Source organism: Pan troglodytes, chromosome 2, assembly GCF_028858775.2.
Source record: "Pan troglodytes isolate AG18354 chromosome 2, NHGRI_mPanTro3-v2.0_pri, whole genome shotgun sequence".
NCBI lineage: Eukaryota > Metazoa > Chordata > Mammalia > Primates > Hominidae > Pan > Pan troglodytes.
In genome coordinates this window covers 141,545,007-141,560,449 of record NC_086015.1, presented here as the reverse complement: position 1 = coordinate 141,560,449, position 15,443 = coordinate 141,545,007, and positions in this window count along the sequence as shown.

Below are 15,443 nucleotides of genomic sequence, written 5' to 3'. Positions count from 1 at the left end.
TTTTCCAAAGCAGCTGCACCATTTTACATTCCCACCAACAACATATGAGGGTTCCAATATCTCCACATCTTTGCAAACACTTGTAATTGTGTGTCTTTTTTTATTCTAGTCATCCTATTGGGGGCGAAATGGCATTTCATTGTGGTTTTGCTTGTCAGCATCATTTCTGAGGACATTCTTTTTCTGGGTGGACCTCAATGACTTAGAACCAGCTTTACATGTCCAGGGAACCCACTCCCTTCTCAGGTTTGCCCCAGGCCTAAGGGAGCCTCACAGTGCTGCTGGCTCTGCCTGCCATGCTGAGGCTCTCAATCCCATGCAGGCTTCCTTTGGCATCCCAGCCACCCATGCAGCCATTTGGTGGGAGCTGCTGTGCATCCCCTGTGCCTCCACTCCCACCTGCTGCTCCAAAGACCCTGTAGACCCCAAGTGTCCCCCAGGAAGGGGACAGCAGGTTGGGTGCCATCAAGAGTATCTCTCCTTGGCAGTAGGGAGTAAAAGACCTGGTTGGGGAGAAGGCTTGAGGGACAGTAGTTTACCTCGACTGTCTAGGTTTGCCCTGGAACCTGACTCCCTCGACCCCCTCTATCTACCACAGAACTTGGGAAGGCGGGCAGGGATCTGTACATCCTGGTGGCCTGTCAGCCCCTCGTGGGCTCCCCATGTAAGAGATGTCCTCTCTTGGGCCCTGACTGGCACAAGACCGTGACCATGCCCTCAGCTTGAGCTGAGCCAACATCTATGCAAGAGTCAAAGCGATGTCTTTATACTGCTTTTATACACATATCTGTAATAATACCTCTTCTCAGAAATGGAACTTAAACAGCTAATAGTCATACCCAGGTACCTGGGATTCTCCTTTTTTTTTTTTTTTTTTTTTTTTTTTTTTGAGACAGAGTCTCGCTCTGTCACCCAGGCTATAATGCAGTCGCATGATCATAGCATCATAGCTCACTGCAGCCTTGACCTCCCGGACTCAAGACATCTTCTTACCTCAGCCTCCTGAGTAGCTGGGACTATAGGTGTGCACCACCATGCCTGGCTACTTCTTGTACTTTTTGTAGAGATGTTGCTGAGGCTGATCTCGAACTCCTGGGACTCAAGCAATCCACCTATCTGGGTCTCCCAAAGTGCTGGGATTACAAGTGTGAGACACTGTGCTTGACCTACCTAAGATTGCCTAATGGTGAGAGTAAATCTTGCAGATTGCGATTGCGGATGGGCTGTTCCATTGGAGCTGCCTCCTCTGCTCTTTGAACCTTGAAATACGAGTTGTGGCTCAGTTGCTGGCAAATGGGGGCTTAGAGAACAGAGCCACTGAGCAGAAAAGCTTCATTCATCCAGTAAACACTGCCAGAGCATCTACTGAGTACCGGGCACTGGGGCAGAGACCTGCCTTCAAGCAAGCTGAGTGCCAACTGAGGAGCAAGTGGTGTGGAAGAGAGAAGCACAGGGCCTGTGGAAGACCAGAGGAAGGGCACCTAATCCAATATGGCAAGGAGGCAAGTGCCAAGGGAAGGACTTCTGTGAGAGCTGATGACTGAGCCACATCTGGAAGGACAAATAACAATTAGCTAGGGCCGGGTGTGGTGGCTCATGCCTGTAATCCCAGCACTTTGAGAGGCCAAGGCAGGCAGATCACAAGGTCAGGAGTTCAAGACCAACCTGGCCAATATGGTGAAACCCCATCTCTCCTAAAAAAAAAACAAAAATTAGCCAGGTGTGGTGGTGGGTGCCTGTAGTCCCAGCTACTAGAGAGGCTGAGGCAGGAGAATTGCTTGAACCCGGGAGGCGAAAGTTGCAGTGAGCTGAGATCCTGCCACTGCACTCCAGCCTGCGGGACAGAGTGAAACTCCATCTCAAAAAACAAAAATTAGCTAGGCTGAGAAGGGAAGGAGAAAACCTTATATGCTGAAGGATGATTGAGCAGAAGTCTTTCCAAAGTCTCTGGCAGATGTGCCTGGCTGATCAGGTGTGTTTGAGGCATGGCAGAAGGCCAGACACCTAGCCAAAAACCCAGGCAAGGCTCAGGCCCAAATTTAATCCACAGAGGTCCAAGGTCAGACACAGGGCCAGAAGCCAATTTCTGGCTAAAGTCAGAGCCAGTGAACTGACCCAGAGCAGGACAAAACAAACATATTTCATCCACTGCAACATGTCCTACACTTGCCTCTCTGCCCTGAGGCTTGCTGAGTGCCATGCCTCAGAGCCAATCCAAACTGGTGCCTAGTTCAGCAGCAAACGTGGGGGCCTGGGACCTTGGGGCTGGAAGTCAACCAGGTCATTGTGGCCCAGCCTTCCTCTAGAACTCCCAGCTTCAGGCCAGACGCGGTGGCTCACATCTGTAATCCCAGCACTTTGGGAGGCCGAGGCAGGTGGATCACCTCAGGTCAGGAGTTTGAGACCAGCCTGACCAACATGGTGAAACCCCACCTCTACTAAAAATACAAAATTAGCCAAACATGGTGGCGCATGCCTGTAATCCCATCTACTTGGGAGGCTGAGGCAGGAGAATCACTTGAACCCAGAAGGTGGAGGTTGCAGTGGGCCGAGATCGCACCATTGCACTCCAGCCTGGGCAACAAGGGTGAAACTCTGTCTCAAAAACAAACAAACAAACAAACAAAAAACCTCCCAACTTCAGTGTATTCCCTAAGGGTAAAAGAAGCCGTGAGTTTCTGAGCACTCACAGTGTGCCTGACACCAGACATAGTGATGGGTCTGACCCTGTGCTGTAGGTCATCTGAGCCCTGTCTTAGATATAAGGAGACTGTGAGCCCAATCCTACACAGCTGGTAGACTAAGAATCAGGCTCTTCTGACCACAAAGCCTATACTCTTCTCCCATGCCAAGTGGCCTTGATGGACAAGTGTGTGTTTGGTGTTGGCGGAGCAGGGATAAGGTGAATAGGAGACGAGTGCTCATTCTAGTCACTGGGCCTGCGGCTGGAATTAGATCTTTTGGTGACCCTGAAGCACCAACCATGGGCTAGCAAAAGAACCTTGCCCCCATGACCCATGCTTATTCATTCCTCAAGCTGACCCTTATTCTGTGCCAAGTACAAGGCCTTTCTTCCCCTGGGCTGCCCATGATGTAATGCCAAAAACTTATACTCTGCTTTCAGAGTTTTCATGGACTTTACCAATCCAGGCCCAATCACTTCTCATCTTTACTCCTCCCTGCTACCCTGCTGTGGCTTGAATGTCTCCTCCAAAACTCACGTTGAAATTAATTGCTAGAGGTGGGGCCTTTCACAGCTGATTAATGCCCTTGCTGTGGGAATGGGTTAGTATCACAGGGAGTGGGTTCCTAATAGAAAAGACGAGTTTGGTCCAATTTTCTCTCTGTCTCATGCTAGCTTCTGCCTGCCTTCTGCCATGGGAGGGCCCTCACCAGATGCCAGTGCCATGCTCTTCAACTCCCCAGCCTCCAGAACTGTGAGCCAAATAAATCTCTTTTCTTTGTAAATTACTCTATCTATGTTATTGTGTTATAGCAGCAGAGGGGTATGGACTAAAACACAGCCCTCCACACCTACCACATCCTCCAGCTTCATTAGGAGCTAGGCCTCATAAGGTTTTCTTCTCTGATACTTATAGTTCATTCCTTACATGGGCTCGCTCTTGCTATCTGGGGCTAGAAGAGAAGCTTCCAATCAATCTCCTTCCCATTAACGGCTGAACTTCTCCAAAAGTTGTCCATACTCAGCTAATGTGTTGGTTTCTGATAATGTTTGTTTTTCTCCCCTTAACTCTTACTCCGTTAAACTAAAGTTCAGCAGCTTTTAAACATTGTGGGCTGTAATCCATGGGAAGAAATAGGTTTTACACTGCAAACCAGAACACACACACACACAAACGCACACACACGAAACAAAATTTAATGCTAGCATGACCTACTAAATCAATTTTGTGCCCCATTAATGGATTGTAACCTACAGTTTGAAAAACATTGTTCCATTTTTTGACACCCAGAGCCTCAGGGTAGTGATAATGCAGCAGAAATTTGTCAAGGAAAAAAAAAAGTCAACTCTAAAATACTGAAACACATGCTAGAGACAACAGTTTAAAAAGAAAAGTTTTGAGTTTCAAAAGCCCAGGCGATTTCCTCTTCTAGGTAGGATTTAGCAGGCTAACACTCCTACTGCAACAAAATGAGATGAGGCTCCCCAGCTGTTCACTCATCCCCAGGACATTTGTGAGTTTGGGGCACTTGCTGATAATCAAGTTTGCCTAGCAGGAGGACCTGTAATAGAGGAAAGGGAAACCAGCAAAGCTTTTAGTGACCACAGGTGCTAGAATGACAAATTAGAACACGGGAGCTTTAAACACAAAACCAATTTTCTGCACCTGACATTTGCTTAGTTCTGCACCTAGGAATGCATCTAAAAGCAGAATAGGGCCGGATGCAGTGGACCATGCCTGTAATCCCAGCACTTTGGGAGGCCGAGGCAGGAGGATCACTTGTGCCCAGGAGTTCAAGACCAACCTGGGCAACACAGGGATACTCCATGTCTACAAAGGAAAAAATAAAACTTAGCCAGATGTGGTTGTGTGCACCTGTGGTCCTAGCTACTCAGGAGGCTGACATGAAAGAATCACTTGGGCTGGGGAGGTCAAGACTACAGTGAGCTCTGATTGCACCAACTGCACTCCAGCCTGGGCAACAGAGCAAGACCCTGTTTCAAAAAAAAAAAAAAAAAAAGGTTGAAATATTCTACAGTCCCACAGTGCTTAGAAAACGAAAGTTTCCCAAGAAGGAAGGGCCTTCCCCAAACACAGAGCCAACTCCCACCTCAAGACATTGGCCAGATCTTGAAGCTCCATGGAGACAGAGTCTGGAAGCTGGACCAGGAACCTCTGAAAAGCAGAGCTGAATCTCCATAGTCTTTCATGGCTGAGGATCCAGAAACCTGGCAAGGCACTCACCCAAAATCCACATGTCAGGTATAGGGGCAAACCAGAGACAGACTTGAGATAGATAGATTCCAAAAACCAAAACCCAGTCCCAACCCACTTCAATCCTTCACTGGACTGATGTGATCATTCCTTACCCCCATCTGCTTAACAGAAGAAAGAGAGAACACTGTGTGGCAAATTATATCATCTGGAGTCTCTATGCCTCTTACATATAATGTCTACATATAGTAAAAAATAGACTTGTGAAAAGGCATGAAAATATCATTGATAAGCAAGAGAAAAAAACAGACAATAGAAGAAGACACACAGATCATCCAGATGTTGTGATTGGTAGACAAGGCTTTAAAATAATTGACTGTGGAGGAACTGGAACTCTCACACATTGCAAGTAGAAGTATAAATTGGTATAGCCATGTATTATTGGTCAGAGTTTACTCAGGATACAGAAACCACACAATAATTTGGACAAGGATATTTTAATATAAAAAAATACTATGCGTAAGAGGGGATTACCTAGTAAAGGGAAAAGAAAACTCTAAAGAATACAATTACAGCAGATATAAGGGGCAGCCTCTAGGGCCGAGGCAGAGCACCCAAGGAAGGAAGAAACCTGGATGAGGTCCTCATCTTCACATTCTACCACCAGGCTAAGATCCATACCTTGCTGAAGATGGTAATGGATGACGGAGAAGTTCATTGCAGTTCTATGCAGATGTGATTCTGTATGAATCTACAATGGTAGGTACATGTCATTATACATTTGTCAAAACCCATAGAATTGTACAATACCAAGAGTGAACCTTAATATAAATTATTGACTTTGGGTGATTATGATGTGTCAATGTAAACTCAAATATAACACTCTGAAGGAAGATGTTGATAATCCAGGAGGCTATGCCTGTATGTGGGTAGGAGGTATATAGAAAATCTCTGCACCTTCCTCTCAATTTTGCTCTGAACTTAAAACTGCTCTTAAAAATTAAAAAAAAAAAAAAAAAAAAAAAAAAGGCTGGGCATGGTGGTTCATGCCTGTAATCCCAGCCCTTTGGGAGGCCAAGGTGAGTGGATCACCTGAGGTCAGGAGTTCTAGACTAGCCAGGCCAACATGGTGAAACACCGTCTCTACTAAAAATACAAAAAAAAATTAGCTGGGTGTGGTGGCGCATGCCTGTAATCCCAGCTACTCGGGAGGCTGAGGCAGGAGAATCACTTGAACCCGGGAGGTGGAGGTTGCAGTGAGCCGAGATCACGCCACTGTACTCCAGCCTGGGTGACAAAACGAAACTCTGTCTCAAAAAAAAAAAAAGAAAAGGAAAAGAAAAAAAAAAGCCAGAAGATCCTATGGACCTTGCAGTTAGCCTGGAAAAAATGTAGAATATCTGCAGGTAATATCAGCCTGATACCACCATACGTGTACATCCCTGCAGATGCCAGAGTAGACAGGTAATCCACCCACTGTGCACTGGCATTAGGTAAGTCCCTTATAACTGCAAGGTAACTCCAACAAAGGGGTGTGTTGGGGATGGGTGGTGAGAAACAGTAATTAACCAAGAAATTTCTGAATTTACTGATAGGAAATGGAACTAGCCATGGCTTAATTTGGGAAAGCAGGTGGGATGAGAGCTTTTTGGGGTTTTTTTTGTTTTTTTGTTTGTTTGTTTTTTTCCTGTCACCCAGGCTGGAGTGCAGTGGCGTGATCTCAGCTCACTGTAGCCTCCATCTCCCGGGTTCAAGAGGTTCTCCTGCCTCAGCTTCCCAAGTAGGCACATGCCACAACGCCTGGCTAATTTTTGTATTTTTAGTAGAGACAGGTTTTCACCATGTTAGCCAGGCTGGTCTTGAACTCCTAGCCTCAAGCTATCCACCCGCCTCGGCCTCCCAAAGTGCTGGGATTACAGGTGTGAGCCACAGCGCATGGCTGAGAGTTTCAAATAATGTTTAAGTGAATAGCATTGTTTGAGGTGGTGGATTTAGAAACAATCTTGATGCTGGCTGGGCGCGGTGGCTCATGCCTGTAATCCCAGCACTTTGGGAGGCCGAGGTGGGCGGATCACGAGGTCAGGAGATCAAGACCATCCTGGCTAACACAGTGAAACCCCGTCTCTACTAAAAATACAAACAAAATTAGCCGGGCGTGGTGGCGGGTGCCTGTAGTTCCAGCTACTCGCGAGGTTGAGGCAGGAGAATGGTGTGAACTCGGGAGGCGGAGCTTGCCGTGAGCCGAGATCGTGCCACTGCACTCCAGCCTGGGCGACAGAGCGAGACTTCATCTCAAAAGAAAAAAAAACAAAAGAAACAATCTTGATGCTTATCACTGGGGAGTGGATAGGGAAGATGTGGTGACTGCTTGCCATGAAGTACCAGGCAGCACCTGGACCAAATGTTCACACATAGCAACATGTATGGATCTTAAAAACACTGGATGGTTGAAAAAGAAAGAGAATGAGAAATAAAGTGTATAACACAATAATCCCTATGTAAATTTAAAACATATGCACATACAACAAAAAATGTTCTACAAATACATATACAAACAAGGAAATACTTATTAGAAACATTAGAAGGTTTTCCTGTGGGGGATTAGTGCAGAATAAGAGTAGGAAAGGGGATTGTCTTAGCCTGGGTTCCTTAGAAAACGGACTGTGTAAAGTGCATTTACTAACACTTTATTGGAGGAAGGTACAATCCCAGGGCAGCAAAAGTGAGAGGAAAAGGGAGGTGAGGCAGGAAAGGTGGGGAAGCAAATGAAAGATGGCGCACTAACTAGGCTGACCATAACCTCATCCAAAAATGCAAGACATCTGGAACCACTGGGCACTGGAGTAGTTTCATTAGGGAGAGGAGTTTATCTCTTTCCTGTCTTATGTCTCTCATGGCTCAAAGTCCTTCCCAGGATGCACTCATTCCACTTCCAGGCTGTATCATCAGCTTCTCCAGGCAGCCACAGAGGGACCCAGATCCTGTGTGGTGGTGCTTTGCCCGCCTTAGGGGGTGGTGGGAATGCCCAGAGGTTCGTGGGTCTGATCAGCCAAGGCTTGTGGCCAGACCCGCTGCGACTCCTGCTTCAGCAAGAACAATGGAGGCCTTGCCAGGGCTGGGATCTCATCCTCGTGAAGGCTGGGACAGCTGGTGGTGTTAGGAGATGAGGTGTTGGTAGTAGCAGCTGTGGCTCAATTGCATAAGTGGCTCAAGGCCTGGGGAGCAGATGCGCCCAATAAATTGGGTCTGATACAATGCCTTTGCATGGATTCCATGCATAATTCTGCCCAAGGACACAGAGTGATCAGGGCAGACTTCCAGTACAGTATGTTCATTCCCCTGAAGCCGCAGGCTAAACCTGCATGTGGGCGGAGGTCCTAATTCTTAGACATCTTTGTCCAGATCCTACTCATGACTGGGCTCGGTTTTTCCCCCCATGCCTGTTCTCAGGAGCAAGTCTTCTCTAGGATTGTACAACTTCTCCCTTCATGCTGGGAAATAAAGCTGAAAAGGGAAGAGGACCCAGGCCCAGCCACTGAAGTGGACGCATATTCCAATTATGGCTACTATGTTTGGAGTATTAATAAACTGGTCATTTTTTCTGGTAACTAAATGACCTGGAGAGGCAGGAGCTGCAGTGGAGCAAAGAGCCCCCACGCCTCCTCCATGGTCTTAAGCACACTGCACATGTCCAGACCAGGGCAGACCTCCCAGAGCCTGAGCTTGTCACATCCAGGTATGGCACATGTGTGAGCCTTTGGGGCCAGTCACAGGCTATTTATTACTTGGCTCATTTTCCTGGAGTGTTGTTTTTACTCAATGAATTAAAAGAATAAAATTTTGAAATTTTATTCTTGTCAGTGGTTTTGTTACATGCAGATACAAACCAAATCAAGCACCTCCTGTTTTTCTCTCAATCATTCCCATGTTTTTTTCATGAAATCCCAGAGTTCACATTCAGTGAGTGACGTAAAGACTTGGTAATTTGGAGTGCCCTGATGCTATGGTTTGGATGTGGTTTGTTTGGCTCCACCAAGTCTCATGTTGAAATTTGATCCCCAATGTTGAAGGTGAGGCCAGGTGAGAGGTGTTTGGATCACAGGGGCAGATTCCTGTGAATGGCCTAATGCCATCCTCAAGGGAATGAGTGAATTTTCACTCTTAGTTCCCATGAGAATTGGTTGTTGGAAAGAGCCCAGTACCTCCTCTGTGCTCTCTCTTGCTTTCTCTCTCACCATGTGATCTGCACATACCAGCTTCATTTTGCCTTCTGCCATGAGTGGAAGCAGCCTCAGGCCCTCATTAGATGCAGATGCTGGCACCATTCTCCTTGTAGAGTCTGCAGAATTGTGAGCCAAATAAACCTCCTTTCTTTATCAATGACTTGGCCTCAGGTATGAGCAACACAAAATGGACTAAGACTTCTGAGCACTTGCTGGTATTGGTTCTGTGGGCACACTCAAGTAAAAAGACATGTATAGGGTGGGTGACTGCTGGAGAATGAGTTACTGCTGTTGTCTCTGGCCCGCACAACTAGTACTGTACCTGGCTGGGGGTGGGAGGCGGCTAGCTTTTTGGATAGCAAATCTATGGTCATCTGAACTAAAATAACGAAACTATTCTGGTCAATTCCCCAATTTTTGGGGAGCTGGGTGAAAAGGACTATGGGTCTTTTAAGTAACTTACATTTACTCAAAATCTTACATTTTCAGGCTGGGCGTGGTGGCTCATGCCTGTAATCCCAGCACTCTGGGAGGCCGAGGTGGATGCATCACTTGAGGTCAAGAGTTCAGGACAGCCTGGCCAACATAGTGAAACCCCATCCGTACTAAAAAAAAACACAAAAATTAGCTGGGTGTGGTGGCATACACCTGTAGTCCCAGCTACTTGGGAAGGTGAGGCAGGAGAATCTCCCAGGAGTGGAGGTTGCAGTGAGCCGAGATCACACCACTGCACTCCAGCCTGGGCCACAGAGCAAGACTCTGTCTTGGAAAAAAAAAAAAAAAAAAACTTAAATTTTTCAGAAACTTACATTTGATAAAAATGACAGTGTGGAGGGTAAAAAATCATTTTTAAAGCATCGGACATCTTTCTTCATTGAAAAAAAAATCCTTTAATAACATTTCCTGGAAGCTGATAAAAAGCTGACCTTGGGCTAGGCATTGTGGCTCACACCTATAATCCCAGTAATATAGGAGTTATTAAGAAATTATTTTTAGGCAGGTAGAAAGGCTTGGTGGAATTTTCCTTTAATGAAAAGCAGTCCCCAAACCATATCTAGCAAAAAACATCCTGGAAGCTCAGACTGCAAGCATAGATATGCATATGTAAATGCAGGTGGCTAAGAGCCAGGTCCACCCAATATTGTGGTTCTCACTCGCTTTTCCTTGTTACCACATGTGCGGGTGTCACGGCACCATCCAGGTAAAACCAAGTGTCATGGTGACCCCCAGGTAGAAGCTGCATTTGCATAATAAAAGACCATGGCAGAAGAGTCAGTCTTTTCATGGGCTCTGTAAAATGGCACACCTGGTCAAACCAATCCCCTAGGCCCTATGTAAATCAATCAGTGCCTCCTCAATCCTCTTTACAAAACTGATCGCATTCCGCCCCAACCAAAGACCCCCTCTTGGGTGACCCGCTTTCTCAGTATGAGGAAGTTCTCTTTCTCCTCTTCTTTGTCTATTAAACTTTCCACTCCTAAACCCACTTCTCATGAGTGTCGGTGTCCTGAATTCTTTCTCGGCGTGAGACAAAGAACCACAGGTAAATCCCCAGACAACGGAGCTGTTTCACCAGCACTTTGGGAGGCCAAGGTGGGAGGATTGCTTGAGCCCAGGAGTTTGAGACTAGCCTGGACAACACAGCAAGACCCTGTCTCTACAAAAAATTTAAAAATTAGCTGGGAATGGTGTCATTTGCCTGTAGTCTCAGCTACTTGGGAGGCTGAGGTGAAAGGATTGCTTGAGTCCTGGAGTTTGAGGCTCAGTGAGCAATGATGATTGGGCCACTGCACTCCAGCCTGGGTGACAGAGTGAGACCTCAAAAAAAAAAAAAAAAAAAAAGCAGCAGCAGCTTAGGTAAGAGCCATTCCCTGCCACATGAACAATGTGGCCTCTCAACAGGAGATACTCACAATGTGACATTCTGCCACCCATAGCCTGGGGCCAGCTTCCTGAGCATCTCTCAGTAACCGAGCCCCAGTTTGTAAAACAATGGAAAAATGATCTTCATTTGTGGTCCCATGTTTTCATGAGTTTTAGTACTTGAAATATTGTAATACCAAGTCAAAGAAAAAAATTGCCTGGATGCTGAATTTGAAATGCAGGGCTTGCTTGCTCTAATTTAGCCCAATTTTCTGAAATCCAGTAGCATCATCCAGTAGCATCACGTCAAATGTCTTGACAAACAAGACAGTTAGAAAACACTTTTAAAATCCCTGATGGCTAGAATTTTAAAGTGTTATTTTTACATTAAAACAAATATGGATGTGGTATGTTGTATTCCATAAAATGCACACAAATCTTTGAGTTAAATATTAGTGATGTTTAGAGATCTCTAAATGCTTAAGGCCTTTTAGCATTAAGCCTTCAAATCTCCAGGGCAGCCATTCAGGAAACTTTGGGTGAAACACTGGAGGAGTGTGGTCCTTGATAATGAGGTCTTTGTAGCTTGACTGAAATCTAGCTCTGCCTCAAAAGTTTCAAGTGTATGGGCAAGGAGTTCTAATGGGAGGTTGGAAGAGCATGCTCTCTAGGAGGCTCAACAATCAAGGGCAAAGTTCATTACCTTTAGGGAGGTGTCAAGAACTGTAAATCATCTGAGATTTTACCCTCCTTGCAAGCTTACAAGTTATTCTTCCATAATCATGGATGCTGAAAGAATATATAAGTCGCTCCTGGGTCAGAGATGAAGGATAGTTTATTATTCAAAGCAATAGCAATAACCAAAGTATTAGCATTTTTGCATGGGTTTCCTGAACCGATTCCCATAGGACAATGCAGAGAGGGCCAGGTGACACCTGCACATGCAGCAGGTTGTGTTATAGGAGAAGAATCCTAGCTTCAAGAAACCAAAGCTTTTACACTGAAGAGTTAAGTATGCTTTCTACAGAAGGAGACATTATCTCTAACTTCCAAGGCTGTAAACAAACCTTTCCTTTGCTTTAGAAGGAGATACTACCTCTATCTTTCAAGGTTGTTCACTATATAAACGTTCCTGAAAAGGCTGTTGGGAATAAAGCAGTCAGTGCCTCTGCTTGAAAAATATGCAGATGCATGAGAGACCCATGGAGAAACATCGGTCAACAGGAGGGACCTATGGTCAGCTTCCTCTACAACATGTAGAAGTCTCCTTGTCATCTCCTCTGACTTCTCAGTAAGCATGAATGGTGGGCAGCATAGGGCTCATTCGTTCAGGTCATGATGGAAACCTGAGGTTCATTATAAAAGATTCACTAGGAAGTAGCTGGGACAACCTGCCCTACAGGGACTCACAATACAGATGAGCAGTTTGATTGTAACCTCCAATGACTACTACGACACGAAGAAAATGCAACACAGTCCAAGGCAGGTTGTTAGGCTCAGACTAGCTGCTTCCATTTTATGGCTCACTATCTTGTGTTTTCAAAGTTACCCTCACAATCAACAAAGAAACTACCAGCACTAATAAGTGAGTTTAGCAAGATCTCAGAGTACAAAGTCAATATACAAAAAATCAGTTGTATTTCTATGTACTGGCAGCACAAAATTGGCAATAAATTTTGAAAGTCAATTTCATTAATAATAGCATAATAAATACAAATGACTTGCAAGATTGGTTTAACAACTATAAAACATTGCTGAAGTTAAAGAATAAATGGAACACACATCCTATTTATGGACTGGAGGACTCCGCATTATTAAGATGTCAATTCTTCCCAAGTCAATCTTTAGGTTCAATGCAATTTAATCAAATTTTCAAGAGGATTTTTAAAGACAGACATATTAACAGATTGACTCTAGGATTTGTATGAAAGTAAAAGAACTTAAAATAGACAAATTTTGAAAAAGAAAAACAAGGTTGGATGACTTAGATTACCTGATTTTAAGACTTACTATACAACTAGTAATCAAGTACTGGTATAAGGATGGTCAACTAGATCAGCGGAATAGACTAGAGAATCCTGAAGGAAACTCACACTTATATGGCCAGTTGGTTTTTGACAAAGACACCAAATCAATCCAGTGAAGTAAAGGAAAGTCTTCTCAACAAATGGTGCTTATGCAACCAGAAATCCATATGGGGAAATAAAAAACCTCATATCCCACTCAAATATTAATTTGAAACAAATGGTGATATACTGAGACCATGGAATACGAAGTAATAAAAAGGAATTAAAATATTGATCCACACAACAACTTGGATGAACCTCCTGGGGAGTTATGGCTTGCAATCCTTGGCTGGGAAGCTGCTGCCCAACGTATCTATACTGTGGAAAGGGGGCATGATACCTTCACAACAACAACAATAATACTGTTTTTGGGGGGTTTTTTGTTGTTGTTGTTTTTTGAGATGGAGTCTTGCTCAGTTGCCCAGGCTGGAGTGCAGTGGTGCAATCTCGGCTCATTGCAAGCTCTGCCTCCCGGGTTCACGCCATTCTCCTGCCTCAGCCTCCCGAGTAGTTAGGACTACAGGTGCCCGCCACCACACCCAGCTAATTTTTTTTTGTATTTTTAGTAGAGACGGGGTTTCATCATGTTAGCCAGGATGGTCTCGATCTCCTGACCTCGTGATCCACCCGCCTTGGCATCCCAAAGTGCTGGGATTGATTACAGGCGTAAGCCACTGCACCCGGCCAACAGTAATACTGGTTTTAATGTCAAGAAACTTTGAAACGCATTACCTCTCTCCACAACATTCCTGAAAGGTAGGTCTTATTTCCCTGTTTAAAGATGAGGAAACAAGCCGGGCATGGTGGTGGACACCTGCAGTCCCAGCTGCTTGGGAGGCTGAAGTGGGAGGACTGCTTGAGCCTAGGCGTTCCAGGCACCTCGCAACATAACAAGACCCCATTTCTTATATAAAAAAAAAAAATTTAAAGATGAGGAAACTAAGACTGACTGAATAAACTGAAGTAGCTTCACCCAAGCTTAGACAGGTAGTAGGTGTATCTGTGATCCAGCCCACATCTGTCTGACCCTAAAGTTCCCAGTTCTACCACTCCCAGCTGCCTTCCTCAGAGCAAGGCACAGGAGGGACCTGCTGTTACTTGTGGAAAAAAGAAGACATTACACCTGGAAGGAGAGAGGAGTTAGGTTTGACGAAGATGTGTATATACATTCTTATGTTCTACGATGAAAAACGGGAAGGCATCCGAGGAAGCACAGCCTGCTTTGGTCTATGATTTCCTCTTAAAGTGAGGAGGGTCATTCTTGTTTTACAGAGTCACATCAGTTCTGAAGCATTTTGATAAAGAAAATGCTCCTAGTGTCCAATTTGGGTCTCAGAAGGGTTTCTTTTGAGTAAACCACCACCTTGTGGCAATAAACATGAGTTGCAGGAGGAAGAGTTTGGTTTTCAATCTTTTGAACTCTAAAACATCTCAGTAGCCCTTAAATTTAGTTAGCAGGTTTTGCATTAAAATAAAACAAAAAAGTACATCACTGAGGGAAGGGCTGATTAAAAATAGATACATTTGAAAAAATCTGACTTTTGGATAATAAATAAAAACACTGACCCAGCGGGGAGCAGTGGCTCATGCCTGTAATCCCAGCACTTTGGGAGGCTGAGGCAGGCGGATCATAAGGTCAAGAGATCTAGACCATCCTGGCCAACCAACGGGGTAAAACCCCATCTCTACTAAAAATACAAAAATTAGCTGGGCGTAGTGCCACATGCCTGTAGTCCCAGCTACTCAGGAGGCTGAGGCAGGAGAATTGCTTGAACTCGGGAGGCGGAGGTTGCAGTGAGCTGCGATCACGCCACTGCACTCCAGCCCAGGTGACAGAGCAAGACTCTGTCTCAAAAAAAAAACCAAAAAAAAACAAAAACAACAACAACAAAAAAAACCATTCACCCGTGTCACAAAACATGTAAAAGATGGAAGCTTTATTAAAAAGCAGGAGTGGCCCAAGGTGATTCATTTGGGAAAAAACTGATGAGGTTCCATGTTGTCCAAACTGCAATTTTTTTTTTCTTTGAGATGGAGTCTTGTTCTGTCACCCAGGCTGGAGTGCAGTGGCACGATCTTGGCTCACTGCAACCTCCGTCTTCCGGGTTCAAGTGATTCTCCTGCCTCAGCCTCCCAAGTAGCTGGGATTATAGGCATGCACCACCATGCCCAGCTATTTGATACTTTTTTTTAGTAGAGACAGGGTTTCACCATGTTGGCCAGGCTCCTGCCCTCAAGTGATCCACCTGCCTCGGCCTCCCAGAGTGCTGGGATTACAGGCATGAGCTACTGCACCCTACCCAAACTGTACACTTTTGAAAGTGAGAGGGGTTGCTATTAATAATTGCATGGGACAACAGGTGAAAAGTGGGGGTGTCCCAGGCAAACTGTGA